The sequence below is a fragment of the Silene latifolia genome, chromosome X (assembly GCF_048544455.1).
Source record: "Silene latifolia isolate original U9 population chromosome X, ASM4854445v1, whole genome shotgun sequence".
NCBI lineage: Eukaryota > Viridiplantae > Streptophyta > Magnoliopsida > Caryophyllales > Caryophyllaceae > Silene > Silene latifolia.
Window position 1 is genome coordinate 255,319,558 of NC_133537.1, and position 20,705 is coordinate 255,340,262.

The window sequence follows — 20,705 nt, forward strand, 5'->3', positions numbered from 1 at the left end:
AGAATGGATAAATGGCCTCAAAAGTAGTCGTCGTGTTTTGAGATCACTTGCCCTCATTCTTGTATGATTTGCGGATATGTTAGCAGAGAGGGGATACTGTAAATGAAATTGAAGAATGATCCAACTCTTAATACAATACACATGCATAATCAGGTCTTGGTTAGTCTACTTAACACTTCCTTCTCCACAAATGCTTGTGAAATACTTATAGATGTTAATAATATGACTAAAAGCAGCATTTCCAGTAAACGGTAATGATTTTTAGTCTAAATTTTTAACATTATTTCACAAAATTTACTCCTTAGGAAACTCTTGGTGAAGATCACTACTTTCTGATTTTTGTCTGTGTAGAAGGGAATATGAACTTGTTAACTGAATTTGCTATTGTTAGACTCATGTGACATTCTGGTGTTAGACCCGTCCCATTCCCAACCCCACTTCCCTCACCCTTTATTTTTCCGGGCAAGCTGATTTGAGTTATGCTTAAATTTGTTGTGTTTTCACGATACTCACTATTTGAGAGCCAGATGTGATATATAAAGTGGACTTATTGTTTGATAACTTGTTGTGTTTTCACGATACCTCATCACGCGTTGACCAGGTCAACGGGATGGATCTATGCGGGGTAACGTGTCGGCATTGGAATGCAACACATGTATATCCAAGGTCATGCGAGAGTATTGGGCAAGTGTGACCGAACCAAAATTCCGATGGCAATGAGTCTAGGGAGCAAAAACAACATTATTAGTGTAGGTGAGTTTGATTTGTCAGTTGAATGGCTTTTGACTCTTTGCTGATTGATGATTATAGTATGTTAGTAGCTCTAATTTGATCGCCCTGTTATTTCATATTTGTGGTCCACAACTTATGCAAGACCGTCTTATAGTTTGTTATATGTGAAACCAACCCGTTGTTAACTCTATAATTCCTTAATAAATAAAGGAAAAGGATTCAGAAGGAATTGGGTTTTTATGCCCCTCTAATGTTTGATCATATTCATGGTTTGCAACATGTTGTCCCTGTCAAATGTCTCTGGTTTCAGTTTATTGGTTGTACCTTGATCTAGTACTTAGCCGAGCGGATTTGGCACTGTTTTATAAGGTATCTCACATGCATTCACCAGGAAGGTCAACTGTGATTATATTTAATTCCACCTTTGTTGCGGCTTTAGTTAATTTAAGTAGCATATATAGTGTGTTCAACACCCCCAATGGCATCTGTCCTCCTTATGCATAATAGCAACTCCTTTGATCTCCCATCTTTGCAAGTGTCTTCACCAATGTCAAATACTCTAATGATCAACAAACCAAGAGTGGGAGGAGGACTGGCAGGAAAACGAGCCTGATTATGATCCAAACTCGGTGGGCTAACACCAGAATGTGTTTTCACGATAGGCTTATTGTTTGGTTTAAAAATTAACAAGTGATATTCTTGTGTACAGCGTGTGATATATAAAGTGGACTCATGAGACTCAAAAATATAGGTGGACTCACCGGATCTTGCCTCTATATATATATATATATATATATATATATATATATATAGTGTAAAGATCATTTGAGTCCACCTCTTACATTTGAGTCCATAAGTTCCCTTTAGAGCCATTGGATGAGGAAGATGGAGGGTTGAGATTGAAAGCAAAAAAGGAGGGATTAAAGCTCATTAAACCCACTCTCTCACTACCTATACTAATTAATCACTAACTCTTCCTAATTAACTACTAATTTAATATATATACTTTTCCAAAACACCACTTCTCTCTCATATCTCATAATTTCACCCATTTTTTATCTCTCAAAAATCTCTCCTCTCTAAAAAACCAAACAAATTCAAAAACCAAAAAATCCCAAAATTCCCCCCCTTTTTCTCCCACCCCGCTGCCACTGTGCCGCGTCCACCCCACCACCACCACCCCACGCACCACCTACGCCCACCCACCACCACCACACCAATGCGCCTTGTCGACCACCGCACCACCACCACAACACCAGATCCCACGCACCACACACGCCTCCTTCTCCTCACACCAAAGACAACGGCCACCACCCGACTCCTTTTCTCTCTCCGACCAACACATATCATCTCCCCCACCCGACATCCACCAGCCCCACCACCTCCCTCCCCTTCTTCTCATTCCAGATCAGACGGCCACCAGTTCTCACGGCCACCCTACCACCACGGTACACCATGACCGCCACCCACACCCACTACCAGTACACCGAACGACGGCCACCCTCCTCTGCCGCCAACAACTCCACCACCACACAACCACATCAAATCCCGCACCAAACAAACAAACAAAAAAACGAGATCTTGACATTAGTTACATCATTTTGTCCTCGTGACTTTTCTGATGGCTTTGTCTGTCTTTTTGTTTTTGCACTCTTTTGATTTGTTTGTTTTCCTTTGTAGTTTTCCTTTGTGTCAGATGTGTTTGTTTTCCTTTGTGTCATACTTGTTTGTTTTTGTTTGTAGATGTTACACGCTTTTTGTTTTTCCTTTGTTAAGTTACACGTTTTTTATTCTTTTTTTCCTTTTTTTTCATATTAAACAAAAATCAGATTTGGTGTTAATGTCGATAAAGTTTTAGATCTAATTTTTTCGTTTTTTTAAGTTTTTGTTAAAATTACACTTTTTTCTGTTAAAATTATACTTTTTCTGCTAAAATTACACTTTTTGTTGTTAGAATTACACTTTTCTTCATTAAAATTACACTTTTTTCTGTAAAAATTATACTTTTTTTTGCTAGAATAACACTTTTTTCGGCTAAAATTACACTTTTTGCTGTTATAATTACACTTTTTTCTGTTAGAATTACACTTTTCTTCATTAAAATTACACTTTTTTCTGTTAGAATTACACTTTTCTTCATTAAAATTACACTTTTTTCTGTTAAAATTACACTTACACTTTTTTCAATTAGAATTACACTTTTCTTTATTAAAATTACACTTTTTTCTGTTAAAATTATACTTTTTTTTTGCTAGAATAACACTTTTTTTTTGTTAAAATTACACTTTTCTTCATTAAAATTACATTTTTTCTGTTAAAATTATACTTTCTTTTGCTAGAATAACACTTTTTCGGCTAAAATTACACTTTTTGTTGTTAGAATTACACTTTTTTCTGTTAAAATTACACTTTTCTTCATTAAAATTACACTTTTTTACTTTAAAATTACACTTTTTTTTTGCTAGAATAACACTTTTTTCGGATAAAATTACACTTTTTGTTGTTAGAATTACACTTTTTTCTGTTAGAATTACACTTACCTCTATTGGACTAATGTTACACTCTCAATGGACTTGGTCATATTCTCATATTCTCATTGGACTAATGTTACACTCTCAATGGACTAAAATTACATTCTCATGGATTCGAAATTATACTTTTCCGGACTAGAATTACACTTTTCCGGACTAAAATTACACTTTTCGGACTAAAATTACATTCTCCTTGACTAAAAATAACAATCTCATTGAACTGAAATTACACTTATCTGGACTAAAATAACACTTTTTGTCATTAAAAAAACACTCGTAAAATGCTAAATTACAATAACTTGTGATAAAAGTACAAAAATTCAAAATATTATTCGTTAAAATCACTCGGAAAAGATTGAAGTTAAACTTGTAAAACGCTAAATTCTCGAAAATATTCCTTAAAATTACACTTTTCTTCGTTAAAATTACACTCGTAAAATCCTAAAATGTCGAAAACTTGTCTCAAAAAAAAAAAAACGAAAAAAAACCGAAACAGGAAAAATGTTAACAAAATTTTCACAAACTTTGAAGTATAAGACAAAAGGTGGTGTTAATTGTGTATGATAATGAATTAGTGAATGTATTATTAAAACTAGAGAGAGAAGTGAATTCATTAGTGTTAAGTGTGTTTTTTGCTTTCAATCTCAACCTTCCACCATGCATGATCCAAGGGTTGTGGGAGGGACTTATGGACTCGAGAAAAAAAGGGACTTAGAAGAACTTTGCTCTATATATATATATATATATATATATATATATATATATATATATATATATATATATATATATATATATAAAATGGGTTAAAACGGTGTGGATGCGCCACGTGTCCTATACAACCTTAATGATAAACATTAATTACAGCTAATCATTTAATATGAGTATAATAAATGTTATATAAATCTCAGCAAAATATTAATTATAGTTTAATAAATTTATTATAAAACTACATAAAAAATTACGGTAATTTGACTCTAAATTTAGTAAAAAATTATTTTGATAAAAATTCTAAAATGTAAATAATTACGTTCATTGCGAAAAGTGCTTTCAATTGAGTATAATTTTGATTATATTTATTGAAATATTTTGATATTTTACATTTACGTAAAAAAAAACATTTTGAGAAAATTATAAAACTTAGACCATTAAATCCGGTAAGAAATATATATTTGGGAGAGTCATTGTATTTATTAAAAATAGAACTTAAAGAAAACTACTAAGAGATAAGTTTTTAGAGTGTGAGAATGAAAAAAATTATATTGCAAGAAATTGAATACATGTGAGATTTTGATAGGTTTAAATAGTGTGATAAGGAGTATGTATGTACACAGTAACACGTTGATAGCGAGTACATCTAAATAATCAAAACAAAAGTAATGATTATTAAGTAATATAGTATTATAAACGACATGAACAAGTAGAAAACAAGTTACATTTTTCTTTAATATCTTCAATTAAATATTTATGTGTCAAGTATAAAATATTGATTATGACTAACTAAATTTACTTTTAGTTAAATATTTTATATGTTATCTTTTAAATACTTTGAAGTTAAACCTCAAAAAAAAAAAAAATTGAGAAAGTTCAAACTATTTTATTTACAAGTAATTTATTAAACATCATTGTATAAAAATAATATAATTAATAGCTGTTTAAAAAATAAAAAGTGTAAATTTCTTATAGATATATTTGACACATAGCACTTGCAGCACACAATCAAAAGAATTGAATAAGTTGAGTTTGGACGCTATATGTTTGATACATAAATATTACACGTTATACATAAAAAAATATAATTTACATAAAATTATATTCACATCATTTTGAAAAAATATTAACTGATTTGGGACATAATATATCATTAAATAATAATGTGAGAACTCAATGTTCATCGTTGCGTTATTCAAGTCTAATTAGGTCCACTCATAAATGGCAATTTTTGTAAAATGAAAAAATAGACAAGGACAATATGGTAATTTTACAACTAAAAAACTTGCTAAAAATGGAAAGGGGGAAGAAATTCCGACTAGCTTCGAAAAGGAAAGAGGAAAGAAATAAGCGACTAGCTAGAAGGGAGTGTGATATTAGATAAGTAACAAATTTATTTATAAAATATTTATCATACATAATTGATTATCATTTATTAGTTTTAATAATTAAATTGTATGTATTTTATTTTAAAACATTTAAGTTAAACCTAAAAAAAAATTAATTTGAGAAAAATTAATTTATTTTTATTTCTAAGTAAAAATATTAAAGATCATATATAAATTATATTATTTTTCATCAATTAAAATAATAAAATTTTAAAACAGGTCGCGCGAAGCGCGGGATACTACCTAGTATATATATAGAAATAGGATCAAGGGAGTCCACCCTACTTAAATGAGTCCTGCGTCCCAATCTGAGCCGTTAGATCTGAATCCATCGACGGCCAAAATTTGATGCGCGTCACTAAGGGCAAATTTGTAATTCTTTAATAACAGATAAAAGCTCTCTTTTTTTTATTCTCATTCAGTTGTGTCCATTCATAATCACGTTATTTAACTCTCCCACTTTCTGCCTTTTCTCTCTCTTAGCAAAACCTAACTTACATCTCTCAAATCAAAACAATCGAACACTTTGATCGTCGATTTCAACATCTATGCAAATCTCGACAATTATTTGATACAGAATCGACCAATTTGTTGTTGATAAGGTTTGTCACTAACTCTTTTTTAGATTATTCTTCTCCAAATTCAATTTATTGTTTATGCTGCATCATCCATTCACAACTTTGTGCAAAATTGAAACGATTGAAACCACGATCATCGTAATCTATTAGATGTCAGCTGAATCCGGTAATCTCGTGCTATTCTATTGATATTATTATATAATCTCGCAAAAAATGGGGTAGCTTAACGAGTTTTGTGGTGTTTGAGTTCAATTTGATTATCCTGACGGTTTTTATGTAATTCTAGGTTTAACTTGATTATCCTATACAATCTCATAAAGATTTTTGTGTTGTTGTGTTGTTATGATAATAATAACATACTTGAATCTCATTATTTTTGCAATATAACTCGCATTTGTGGTTATTGTAACACAATTTCAAATATGTGCATAATTGAATTAATTTATATATGTTGTTTGTATAACACAAGTTTCTGATTAATGTAACACATTGTTTGTATTATTGTAACATTGATTTTGATGTGTAAGTTTGTAATCTGATTTGTTGGGAAATAAGCTCCAATCTCCCACGCGCAACGGAAGCACCGATCGATATATAATGTAAAAGTAAAAATAAACCGCAAGCTAATAATAAGTTGAGACGAGATTTAGGGTCAATACCCAGGGCAAAACCCTCCAAGACGGAGGTAAAACCCACCAAGTAGAAAATGAATCCACTATAAAATAGTGCCACTATAAAGATAGTGCCAAGATAACGTAACCTGTAGGTACCAAATTACACACCGAATTTGGACCCGACAATAATTTAGGAATACAAACTAGTACCCTCTAGACCCTCCAATATAATTGGAAATCACCACCAATTATACCCCTAGAGTAACCCTCTAAATTATTGTAAGAGAAGACCCATATATCGCCTCACACACTCAAACGGTTGGTTGAACCGTTACCCGAATCACAACCCCTTGTTTATTTGTGTGAGTACCTTACCAATACCGTAAGGCCTGCCTTATACTCCACCAAAATCCAGTGAAGTATAATACCAAAGAGACACTTACAATTTCGATGCAAGCTCTCTTTGTTTTTGTGGAATTGTTGTGGATGTAGGATTGATATGTAATGCCTTTGGAAGCTTGGTATTTATAGTACTCCATACCCACTACATAGTGGTCACCAACCCACTACATAGTGGTATACTACACCAACCCACTACACCAAACCCACTACACCAACCCACTACACCAAACCTACTACACCAAACCCACTACTTGGACTTAATGCCAACAATTCTCCCCCTTCAGTCCAAGGGAGACACCGGAGACACCGAGGAATTACCTGACCGATTTCAAGTACCAGCTGCACACCCGAGTTAGTGTCCGGTCCTCACCCTAACTCACAACCACGGTCAATGCACCGTGCAGGTGCACCGCACTTCGAGTCACGCGTCAAATGACTCGGAGAGGACCTCCACCCTCCACATTTTCACCAAGCAGGAATTTTACCCTTGCCCCGTCTCGCAACCTGGAAACAATTTACCTTCGCCACCTCTACCGCGAATGTAACACGTCGACGTCTTTTCCGTTCCCAGTCACCTTTTGAGGTCTTCACCGCCAGACGGTACAAACCACGATGCAACTCCCCCTTCATGAGGACCATACTACCCTTAGTCACCTTCACCACTCCCCACGAGTTTTAGACTCATAACCTGGGAGTCCAACCGACTAAGTGAGATTAGATTCCGCCGCAACTCTGGAACATAAGCTACCTTCTCCAAAGTATGCACCGCCCCACTAGATGTTTTGATTTTTACCACCCCAACACCAAGGACATCCACCTTTGTTGAATTATGGCCAACTTCAACTTCCGGGCATGCCTTCTTGGAGCTCATCAAAACTCTCTTTTCGGGTACAAACGTGATTGACACAAACGAGAATCTAACACCCAATCTTCCTTGGAAGATACATCGCACTTATCCGTGACCGCAAGTAAGTCACACTCTTCGGTAAGGAAACAATCACTACTTCCTTCACCCTGACCAAGTTGGCGTCGCCATTGTTATCCCAAGCACATCTTTCCTAGGACGATTCCGCCTAATGTGCCCAATTTCACCACACTTGTAACACTTTACTCCATCATTCCGAGAAGTGTTCCCGGATCGAGACCGCCATGCTTCGATCCATAATCCCTGTTAGACGATCGTCCTCTCCCATCCCGAGCAACCATCACTGAGATGTCGCTTCGCATTCCATCCTTGTCCTTCTTCCTCGCATCAAAGGACAACAATGCCGCCTGTGCTTCCTCCATGGTAATGGTATCCTTTCCGCACAGAATCGTATCCACATACGTCTCGTATGTATCCGGGAGAGAGTTGAGGAGTAACAACGCTTTATCCTCCTCCTCAACCTTAACATCGATCTTCTTCAACTCATCTAACAATCCATTGAACAAATTGACATGTCCAATGAGATTTTCCGCCTCGTCCATCCGCAACCGATATAACCGTCGCTTTAGCAACAACTTATTGGTCAAGCTTTTCGCCATGTAAAGCTTTTCCAATTTTTCCCATATCGTCGATGGAGAGTCATCGTCAAGAACACAGTTGATGACGGAATCCGAGATGCACAACCTGATGGTACTAGCACACTTAGTACACACCTCCTCCCAGTCGGCATCACTCAACTTTTCCGGCTTGCCTTCATCTCCTTTCAAGGCTCTAGCCAAGCCAAGATGTACCAGGAGATCCTTCATCCTCCCTCCGAGAGGGTGAAACTACTTTTACCATCAAATTTTGGCACTCCAAACTGAGACCCCATATTTGACATCCCTACCGATCAAACCACCAGACCACTCGGACCGAGCCGAAGTGGCTCTGATACCACTTGTTGGGAAATAAGCTCCAATCTCCCACGCGCAACGGAAGCACCGATCGATATATAATGTAAAAGTAAAAATAAACCGCAAGCTAATAATAAGTTGAGACGAGATTTAGGGTCAATACCCAGGGCAAAACCCTCCAAGACGGAGGTAAAACCCACCAGCCGAAAAGACTGAATCCACTATAAAATAGTGCCACTATAAAGATAGTGCCAAGATAACGTAACCGGTACCAAATTACACACCGAATTTGGACCCGGCAATAATTTAGGAATACAAACTAGTACCCTCTAGACCCTCCAATATAATTGGAAATCACCACCAATTATACCCCAGAAGAGTAACCCTCTAAATTATTGTAAGAGAAGACCGTTATCTTGCCTCACACACTCAAACCCGGTTGAACCGTTACCCGAATCACAACCCCTTGTTTATTTGTGTGAGTACCTTACCAATACCGTAAGGCCTGCCTTATACTCCACCAAAATCCAGTGAAGTATAATACCAAAGAGACACTTACAATTTCGATGCAAGCTCTCTTTGTTTTTGTGGAATTGTTGTGGATGTAGGATTGATATGTAATGCCTTTGGAAGCTTGGTATTTATAGTACTCCATACCCACTACATAGTGGTCACCAACCCACTACATAGTGGTATACTACACCAACCCACTACACCAAACCCACTACACCAACCCACTACACCAAACCTACTACACCAAACCCACTACTTGGACTTAATGCCAACATGATTTTGTGCTTAAATTTGATTGAATTCAAATGATATCTGCTACACAAATAAGGCTTAGTTGGTTGCTAGTGTGGAGTTGACTTTATTTTGGTGATTGATGTAAAATTGGGATTGAACTTTTACTCTTATCACCTTTAATTTAAGTTGATCTACGCATATATGTGTAGTTTTGTGTGGTAGAAGTGTAGACACGTAGGTGTTATTAGTTACTCCCTTTGTCTCAATCATTTGTTTGTCTTTTTTATTCTTTCTGAGGTGTATTTTAATCATAGGTAAGTAAATAATTGGGAGGAGGGTGTATTAATGATTCTTCCATTTGATTTGATGTATTAGTCATGTTCATGGCTTGCTCATTCAAACAATGATGTTGTATGTGTTTAAGGAAGTATCATTCGGTTTATGTTATTTTAAGGGTGTAGTTGTGTTATTTTTATGCTTTAACCCTCTTATTATATTGTTGCAACACTATTTTTCTAATTTTGTAATAATGTTTTCTTATTAGTGTAACATTGTGTAAAACCGCCTGACAAAAGTATTTTTCTTCAAAGTAAATAAGAATAAAGTCATTATTTGTGTTTATATTTTGTTGTGGATTTGTGGCTAGTGCTTGGTCTTGGTAGTCAATATATTTATGTTCTTATTTTCAGTGATACCATGTAGTTTTTCTTTGTTAATTAGTTTATGATTCTGATGAATGATAGTAGCACTAATTGTATATAGAGTATGTTTTTTTTTTCTCTTATTGCCAAAACTATTGCTTTTTCAATAGAGGCCCCTACACGGAATTTGGAGGATGAAGATGTGCTATTAGCGTCATCTATGCCACTGAGTATGAGGCTTCCAAGGGATTAGATGTACTGGCGACCGTCAAAGAATGGTGCGTACTTTGTGAAGTCTTGTTAATGGTTGGAGATCAATGGACTAATTCTTCTAATAATGCAACTATAGATGCTGATACAAGTGATTTGTGGAGGATGATATGGAAATTGGAAGTCCTCATGGCGAAGATGTGTGAATGCTCTTGACTGAAAGGCAACGTGTATTGTTGTCATATTAGTGCTGAAATAAGTTGTACTTGTGGTTGTTGTTTCGAATCAATTAACCGTGCCATTTTGAATGCAATGCCGCTACATATTTGTGTTCTCATGTTAGGAGGGACGGTAGTGTGTTGATCACTTCGCTGCTATACTTTGTTTGATTGTCGGGAGTGAGCTTTACACTAACTGAGTCTGAAATATGAATGTGTTACATTATCAACAAACATGTGTCATAAGAACCATTAATAAGTGTTGCAACAACAAAAATGTTACAATAACTAACTATTGTTGTATATTATAGCAATTGTCAATGTGTGTTATAATAAGAACTCATATATGTCACGATTATATACAGCTAGGTGTTACAATGACGGTATTCATATAGTATCTCGGAAACAAAAATGATCGTGTTACAATTACTACAAACATATGTTACAACTTTCAATAACATGTGTTACAACTTACAACTAATACCAGCATGTGTTACAATAATAGCTAATGTATGTTAGATTAACTTTAAAGTTGTGTTACAATAACAACGAATATTTCTTACAAAAACTACCATTACTCTGCGTTTAAGAAACAAAGAAATATATGATCTAACAAATATCATGGCCAGAAGCTAAACCCGCTCATTATTGCAAATGAAACACCCGAGACATTCGTATGTCCTTCATGTCTTCCCTTCAATAGCTCTGTAAAATTCAATCGGTCAATATTATGTATCCGAATGACATGAGATTTACACTTATACCTTTGTGCAAAATTATACATCGTTCTAAATTGAGGTAGTAATAAATAGTAACTAACTACACAAATCAGATTACCACCAACATATATATGTTACTATAACAACTAATTTGAGTTATAATATTAATAATAGCTAGTATGTTTTATAATATCCGTAAATTAGTGTTACAATAACAACTTGTATGTATTACAACATTGGTGAATATGAGTTAGAATAACATCTTTGTTGCAATATTGGTAAATATATGTTACAACATTCACAATTATGTGTTATAATGACAAAATTTCAACATCTATATGCTTATAGATTTGGAAAATAAAAGCTTATACCCACAAATAGGATTATACAACCAGTTGTATCATAAGCATTGTACAACCAAGGTATAATAATCCGAGCTTATATGTATTCTTTCTGAGCTAATTCAAAGTTCATGGCTTTAATGTGTAAATGAATGAACTCAATACTTTCTAATAAAACTCATATTCTTTAACATAAAGCTCAGATACTTTATCACAAAACTCAGATTCTACACCGTACAACATATACAACTGGTTGTATAGTCCATGAATTGGCTTATACCTACTCCACCATAGAGTATTGCAGATTTCTTTAATTTTAGAACATAATGAAATTATGCACACACCAAACCCAAATCAAAAATTCTAACTCGATTTCACAGTAGCAGATAGTTTTTTTTTTTGTTTTCAAGAATTCAACACTAATATAAGAAATAAGTCAATCAACAAGATATAATGTAAAACCAAGATAATTAAATTAATAGATGTAGTTTCGTACCTAAATCAAAGTGTTTTATTGTTGTTTTTTTGGGGAAATGTAAGTGAATAAGTGATATATTAATGTCCAACAAACAATTACAGCCAGAGATACTCTCTCTAGCTCAATACACGTCTCGTTCCAACTTTGTTATCCACGACTGGACTCTCCTATTACTGGATCCTACACAGCTAGATTTAAGTTGCAAAATGAAAAGTTTCTTCACCTACTTTATAACAACATCAGGTAAAGGTAATATAGGATCAATTACACCTATTCCTAGCATACCAGATGCTATACATGACATGAGCCATACAAGCTACAATTATGTGCTTCCTTAACAGGGACCGGTCTCTGTATCCTATCCACCAAGAAATCACGGACTGGTTAGGGATAAGGCAGTCTAACCATGCTGCCATCTGATTCTTGCAATGCTGACTGAAAGGACAGAGAAAAAAAAGATGATCAATGGATTCCTCAGCTGCAGCACATAGAAAACAACAATTTCCTTGAGCAATATTCATTTTCATCAGTCTATCTTGGGTTAACAATCTATTCTGAGCAACCAGCCATATAAAAAACGCACGCTTGGGGAGCATTATCCTATTTTGAGTCCAAGGGTACCAGGTAACATCAGCAACTTCCTCTGCCAACCAAGAGTAACCCAGCTGAACAGAATACTCTTGATTAGGCCCCCTCCAGTTCTCATTGAAAATTAAATGCTTGAATCTATTTTTAACCTCACATACACGTTTCTAGGCCCAACTAGAGCACATAGAAGGCTCATAGTCCTTCCATACTCTATCTTTTATATAAATAGCATGCACCCATCGAACCCATAAGTGGTCTACTTTCTTTTCCACCCACCACAAATACTTTGCAATGAGAGCAATATTCCACTGATGCAGGTTTTTGAATCCAAGTCCTCCTTTCCTCTTTGGCTGACATATCTGACTCCAAGCTACCAAATAAGGACGTTCCTTATTCTCATTTCCATACCAGAGGAAAGCCCTGCAAACTGATTCTATCTTCTTCAGGACCATTTTAGGAAGCATGAAGATCCTGGCCCAATAACTATGTAATGAGCTGAGAACAGAGGATATAAGGACTACTCTCCCTGCATAAGAGAGTTTCCTGGCCCCTAACCTCTGTATCCTCTCAGTGACCTTATCTACTAAGCATTGACAATCAAGGACTCCCAATCTTTTAGGCATAATTTTTACCCCCAAGTATTTGAAAGGGATGCTAGCTCTCCTCATACCTATAGCTGTCTCTATAGCCTACACAATATTATCACCTCCCCCATTGCAGTAGAAGTTAGATTTTCCATTATTCATTTGAAGTCCAGAAGCAAGGGAGAATGTGCCAAAAGCTCTCAGCATGAGAGAAATAGAGGTTAAGCCCCCCTGTTAAACAACAACAGATCATCTGCAAAACACAGATGGTTCAAACTGAGTTCAGCACATAAAGGGTGGAACTTAAAACCATGAAAACGATGCAACACTCCAAGTAGCCTGCTCAGGTAATCCAAACAAATAGTAAACAATAAAGGGGATAATGGGTCCCCTTGCCTTAACCCTCTTCTCCCTTTGAAAAATCCAAACACTTCTCCATTCAGAGACAGAGAGTAAGAAGGGGAAGACACACATTGCATGATGAGATTGATGCTACTAGAAGGGAATTAAAGATGAAGTAGCATTTCTTGCAAGAAATTCCATTCAATTGAATTATACGCTTTTTGGAGATCTATCTTCATCAGGATTCTAGGGGAACAAGTTTTCCTATTGTACATCTTAATAAGATCCTGACATATTAAAGTATTTTCCACAATATCCCTTCCAGCAAAGAATGCACTCTGAGAAGGGTGAATGATATCAGGTAAGATGCTACTGAGCCTTAAGCATAGAACTTTAGCCATACATTTGTAGACTGTGTTACAACAGGCTATTGGCCTGAACCGAGTAACACTTTCAGGGACATCAACTTTTGGAACCAACGTGAGGATGGTATTATTAGCTTCCTTCAACACTTTCCCAGAACTTATCATATTCCTGACTGCATCACAGATCTCTTTACCTACTATAACCCATGAATCTTTAAAAAACTGGCTACTATAGCCATTAGGCCCAGGGGCTTTAGTACCATGAATAGAAAACATTGCTGTCCTAATCTCATCAACAGTGATATATCTGGTAAGTATCTCCTTATGCTCAGAGGTAAGACACTTCCCATACCTAATTACTCCCTTATGAACAGGAGTCACCTCCCTTGAAGAACCTAACAAGCCAATATAATACTCCTCAAATGCTTTTTTAATTCCTTGAGGTGTTGTACACAAATTCCCCTCATTATCCTTGATTTGATACACCCTATTTTGAGCCCTTCTTCTCTTAATACTAGCATGGAAAAATGCAGTATTTTCATCCCCATTTTTCACCCAATTCTCTTTTGCTCTTTGAGCCAGAAAAGAGTTCCTGGCCTTAGTTAAGTTAACCAGTTCCCAGGCACACTCTCTTTCAGCTTTACAGAGGTCAGCATTCATAGGATCCCTAGTTAGCTGATCCTGGAAAAACTTTAGGGAGAGCTCAGTAACATGAGTGAGGTTCTCAATGTCACTGAACTGCTCCTTATCCAATTGCTTTAACTGACGCTTCAACCCCTTGAATTTCTTAACAATTCTATACATGGGTGTACCCTGCACATCAATGTTCCACCCAGTTTTCACCACATCAGAAAAATTAGCAGCCATGGACCACATGTTAAAATATTTAAATGTAGGCTTCTTCCTCACACGAGTCTCATTCAGAGTAATAACACACGGGCAATGGTCAAAAACACCTTCTGGGAGAAATTGAGCCACTGAAGCAGGATAGGAAATGAGCCATTCATCATTAACAATTACCCTATCCAATCTACTATAAACTTTAGTATCATTTTTATGCTTGTTATTCCAGGTGTAGAAAGACCCAGTCACCTTAAGCTCATGCAAATTACACACATTCATCATATCTCTCATTGGTGCAATCTCAGCCCAAGTGACATCAGCACCTCCAATTCTTTCATCCACAGCATTTATACTATTAAAGTCCCCACAGACTAACCAAAGGGCCATCAACAGTCAGACCATATAACTTGATGCTCTCCCAGAGACTTTCCCTTTCCTATAACTTATTAAAACCATACACTAAAGTGAACCAGAAATAATCCTTCTTCATTTTATCATACACTTTAGAGTGTATACACTGCTCAGTAATATTAAGGACATCCACCTGATAGAGAGTAGGATCCTATAATAACCACACACGCCCTCCAGGATGGTGACTATTATTTGTGCAAAGAGACCAATCACTACAAATATTAGTCCTAACAGTATGCCACTTACTCCCCTTTATTTTTGTTTCTAGTAAACCAAATAAACCTAAATTATTCTAATGTATAAACCATCTAATATCTTGTTGTTTGTTTAGGTTATTCATACCACGCACATTCTAGAATCCCAAGCTACCCATTTTCAGAGCTAGTGACTTGGAACCCCAGCTTCCTTCTACTTTCAGTTCTTGCTTTTTGCATAGATAGATTCAAAGCATACATTAAGGTAATGCCTCTTGGAGTAAATAATCTAGGCTCCCCAGAGTCATTCCTCAACAGTTTACTTATGAATCTCCTCGGCATTGATTGAGATTGAGTTTTCATATAACAACAGCTATTACACGAGTATTAGGATGGCGCCATTTGAGGCGTTGTACAGGAGGAAGTGTATGAGTCCGATGTGTTGGGATGATAGCGCTGAAGCTATGGTTTTAGGACCACAAATGGTGCAAGATATGGTTGAACAGGTAAATTTGATTCGACAAAAGATGAAAGCAGCTCAAGATCGGCAAAAGAGTTATGCAGACTTGCATCACAAGGATATCGAGTGTGAGGTGGGTGATAAGGTCCTTTTGAAAGTATCACCTATGCGCGACGTCATGAGATTTGGCAAGAGAGGGAAGTTGAGTCAGAATTCATCGGTCCATATGATATTTTGGATCGCATAAGTGAGGTAACTTATCGGCTAGCTTTACCAGAATCTCTTGATCGGGTGCATAATGTTTTCCACATGTCACAACTATGGAAGTATGTGAGTGTTCCATCTTATGTACTTGAGATGGAGAATATTGAGCTAGACGAAGCTCTAACTTATGCAGAGGTGCCATAAGAGATATTGGATCAAAAGGTGTGCAAGACAAGGAACGGTGAAACCGTTTTGCTTAAGGTGCTATGGTCTAATCACAACGTGGAAGAGGCTACATGGGAGCCGGAAAAGGCTATGAGGGAGCGCTATCCACATATTTTTGAGCAGGTATGTGTGGTTACAGGGACGTAACCTTTGTCTTTTAAGGGGGGTAAGATGGTCGCATGTGTTTTTGGGTAGTTTTGAGGTCGGTTTGGTTGTGTGTTAGGTTGTGTGTGTGGGAAATAATCTGTATACTTCCCTTTAACATGAAGGATTATAACGATTTAATAAAGATGATCTAAGGTCATAAAATAAAATACATAAACATAAGTAAAAAGATTTAGAATTAACCTCCGGTCCTAGCAAATATGGCCTAAGAACAATACCAAAGTAGGTATTCGCCTATTAGTTGCACCCAAGACGATCTGAGATATGCCCTTTGATTATGCTAGAAATCAATCTAAAATTTTCTGTAAAATTTTATTGTCTTTGTGTTCTTGTGATGAGAGAAAGAGAGGCTAGGTCAGAAAAAACATTAGGGTAGAAATAATTCTCTACCTTTCTTTTTATACAGACCGAAATACCAAGTTAATTAGGAAAGATATATATCTCCTAATTTTCGACCAATGTGAACCGAAATAAGGAATTAAATTTCCTTATTTTTGGTCTTTCCAAAAATATATAAAGTGTGTTAAATTGTCATCTAGTGAGGATCGAACCCATGACCGCTTGGCTTGTGTACCCTCACTATTACCACTATGACACATTCAACTTGTTGATATTAAATACAACTGATTATATTTAACTACGAATTAACAGATTAATTCGTCCAAACTAACCTTATATATATTTAATTAAATATAAGTTATTATATTTAATTTACGAATTGACAGTTAATTCGTCTCAACTTAATATTATTTAATTTTCATTAAATAATTATCTCATCAACACATTGACTAACTTTTTAGTCATTTTGGGCATCAATGTAATTATATTTCTATAACCACATTTCTCAAATACGTCCTATAGGTGTGACCTTTAGGGACCAGTTGATCACCGCCATCTGTATGATAATAACGTCAAACTTTCTAGCAAGCCAACCGTTATTAGGTAAACGTTAATCAACTGATTAAATATACGAAGTATACCCTTGTGAACCTGTAAGAGATTTACAAATGTTATCACACTAATTTGTGGAGGACACCAGCTCAAACAAACTCCCACTTGTCCTCACAAGTGTATGTGCGATAACCGATTCTCATATCCTTTAAAATTTCTCCGACTCAATGTAAAACAATTTGCAAATCCGAATTCACAAAGGTCGTATTTTACAAGCGATCAGTATCAAGAGTGGTTTTCCCGACTAGAGAGTAACTTAACTGATAAACGAATCAACATTCGAGCATGGCCATGCATTTCAGTTACAACTCCTCGAGTGGCCCTGAGAAATAACTATACCTGATAAGGGATGGATATTTTCCTCAACTCAAATCTTGCAGATGTAAGCACAGTATGAAATGACCCAGAAAAAATCTACTTAGCCCGATTCACGGTAGGCTGAGAAAGAAACCAAAGTCACCCAAAGGCGCCTTAATCTCAAGAGACAGGTTGATAGTCAAAAGAATCGACTCTAGGTACACAATAGATGTCCTATCCACGACCTGGCACCGAATGTTATAAAACATTTAGGACTCCATTACGTTGTCACAAATAAAAATTGTCCTACGAGGTATCGTCATAATCTCGTATCTGTGATCGATTAGTCAACCGTTTAACTTATGGCTCGTTGAACCCACCATCAATCGACTGCACAATATAATAGCCGAAGTTATCAGCTCACATTGGCGATTACGGACCAAAACAAATATAATGTAATTGAGTTCACTTTGTGGCGTTCAATGTTGTCGTACAATCCACATGAAAAACAAAATATTATATATAATACGATGAAGTTGTAAATAATATATGAAAAAGATAATGTATCAAATCCATAATCAAGTACTACAACTTAGGAACATGTTTAATTCCCATGGAATTAACATGCCCTACATGCTTATCATAATTCAACGGTTTGGTGAGAGGATCTGCGATGTTATCATCCGTCGCAATCTTGTCAATCACTATCTCTTCTTGCTCCACGTAATCACGGATCGGTGAGCCTTCAAGTACATATCTAGATTTGTTGCTAGACTTTGGCTCCTTAGCCTGGAAGATGGCACCTCTATTGTCACAATAGATGGTGATCGGGTCATTCGAACTAGGAACTACCGAAAGCCCTTGTAAGAATTGACGCATCTATATCGCTTCCTTTCTTTGTCTCGAGCGGCATAGTACTCGGATTCGATAGTAGAATCTGCTACAACACTCTGTTTGGAACTCTTCCACTGAACGCAGCACCATTAAGAGTGAAGACGAACCCGGACCGAGATTTTGAATCATCTCGATCCGTTTGGAAGCTAGCATCTGCACAGAAGGTTCGCATAGCTAGTATCGCCTCCATAAGTCAATACCCAATCCTTAGTCCTCCGTAGGTACTTGAGGATATTTTTGACTGCTATCCGAGTGTGTTTCACCGGAGTCTTTTGGTACCGACTCGTCATACTTAATGCATATGCCACGTCCGGACGTGTGCATATCATGGCATACATGATCGATCCCTTGCGGAAGCATAAGGAACACGACTCATGCGCTCAATACCTTCAGGCGTCGTGGGTGATTGAGACTTGCTCAAGCGCATCCCGTCGTCATAGGAAGGTTCCCCTTCTTGGAGTTGGTCATGCTGAACCTCTCAAGAACCTTATCTAGATAAGACTCATGACTAAGTGATAACGTCCGTCGTGATCTATCTCGGTAGATACGGATTCCCAAAATACGCTGTGCCTCACCCAGATCTTTCATCTGGAAATGGTTCTTCAACCATTCTTTAACCGAAGAAAGGAGAGGAATGTCATTCCCAATCAAGAGTATGTCATCGACATACAATATCAAGAATACAATCTTGCTCCCACTCGACTTGATATATAAGCATGGTTCTTCGACCGATCGAGTGAAACCATACTCTTTTATCACTTGGTCGAAACGATGATTCCAACTCCGAGAAGCTTGCTTAAGTCCATAAATGGAACGCTTAAGCTTGCATACTTTCTTAGGATGTTTAGGATCTATGAAACCTTCGGGTTGCACCATGTACAACTCTTCCTCCAAATAACCGTTTAAGAAGGCGGTTTTCACATCCATTTGCCAAATCTCATAATCATGAAATGCGGCAATCGCTAAGATTATCCGAATGGAATGTAGCATGACTACAGGTGCAAAAATCTCATCATAATGCAATCCTTGCACTTGAGTGAAACCTTTTGCCACAAGTCGTGCCTTATAGATATCTGGTTGCGCGTCTACAGAACGCTTTATTTTGTAAAGCCATTTGCATTGTAGAGGTTTTACCTTATTAGGTAAATCAACTAGATCCTATATGTTATTCTCATACATGGAGTCTATCTCGGATTGCATGGCTTCGAGCCATAGCTTTGAGTCGGAACAGGCCATAGCACCTTTATAGGTTGCGGGTTCATTACTTTCTAGAAGTAAAACATCATTCTCCTCGACCATACCAATGTATCTGTCCGGAGGATGAGAGTCTCTACCCGACCTCCTAGGTTCCTCAGGAATATTAACCGTATCATCAGTTGGAGGTACAGCTTCCTCCATCTGTTCCTCGGTTGCTGGTTCTGGAATCTCCGACAGCTCGAAGGTTCTATTACTCGACTTGTTCTCGAGAAATTCTTTCTCTAAGAACGTCGCACTAGCCGCAACAAACACTCGATGTTCGGTAGGCGAATAGAAGTAATGACCAAATGTTCCTTTTGGATAACCTATAAAGTATGTCTTGACCGATCGCGGGTCGAGCTTATCCTCGTGTCTCCACTTGACATAAGCCTCGCAGCCCCAAACCCGAATAAAGGACAAGTTGGGTACCGTTCCCTTCCACATTTCATATGGAGTCTTGTCGACAGCTTTAGACGAACTTCGGTTAAGTATAAGAGCAGCTGACGAAAGAGCATAACCCCATAATGAATCAGGCACTACGGTGTGACTCATCATGGATCGAACCATATCAAGTAAGGTTCGATTTCTCCGTTCGGACACACCATTTAATTGAGGTGTTCTAGGTGGAGTTAAGCGTAGAGCGATTCCACGATCTTTCGGTGTTGATCAAACTCATTTGAAAGATATTCGCCACCCCGATCTTAACGGAGTGCTTTAATCTTTCTACCCGATTGGTTACGTACCCTATTCGGTATTCCTTGAATTTCTCAAAGGACTCACTTTTATGCTTCATTAAGTAGACATATCCGTATCTACTCAAA

General features: G+C 36.8%; 1 long non-coding RNA gene across 1 annotated transcript; it reads left to right on the forward strand.

Moving 5' to 3' along the window:
• Positions 1 to 5,682: 5,682 nt before the first annotated feature.
• On the forward strand, positions 5,683 to 10,706 carry LOC141623918 (uncharacterized). The gene is made up of 2 exons (XR_012533730.1): positions 5,683 to 5,961; positions 10,330 to 10,706. It is a non-coding gene; the product is annotated as an uncharacterized LOC141623918 (long non-coding RNA).
• Positions 10,707 to 20,705: the final 9,999 nt, after the last annotated feature.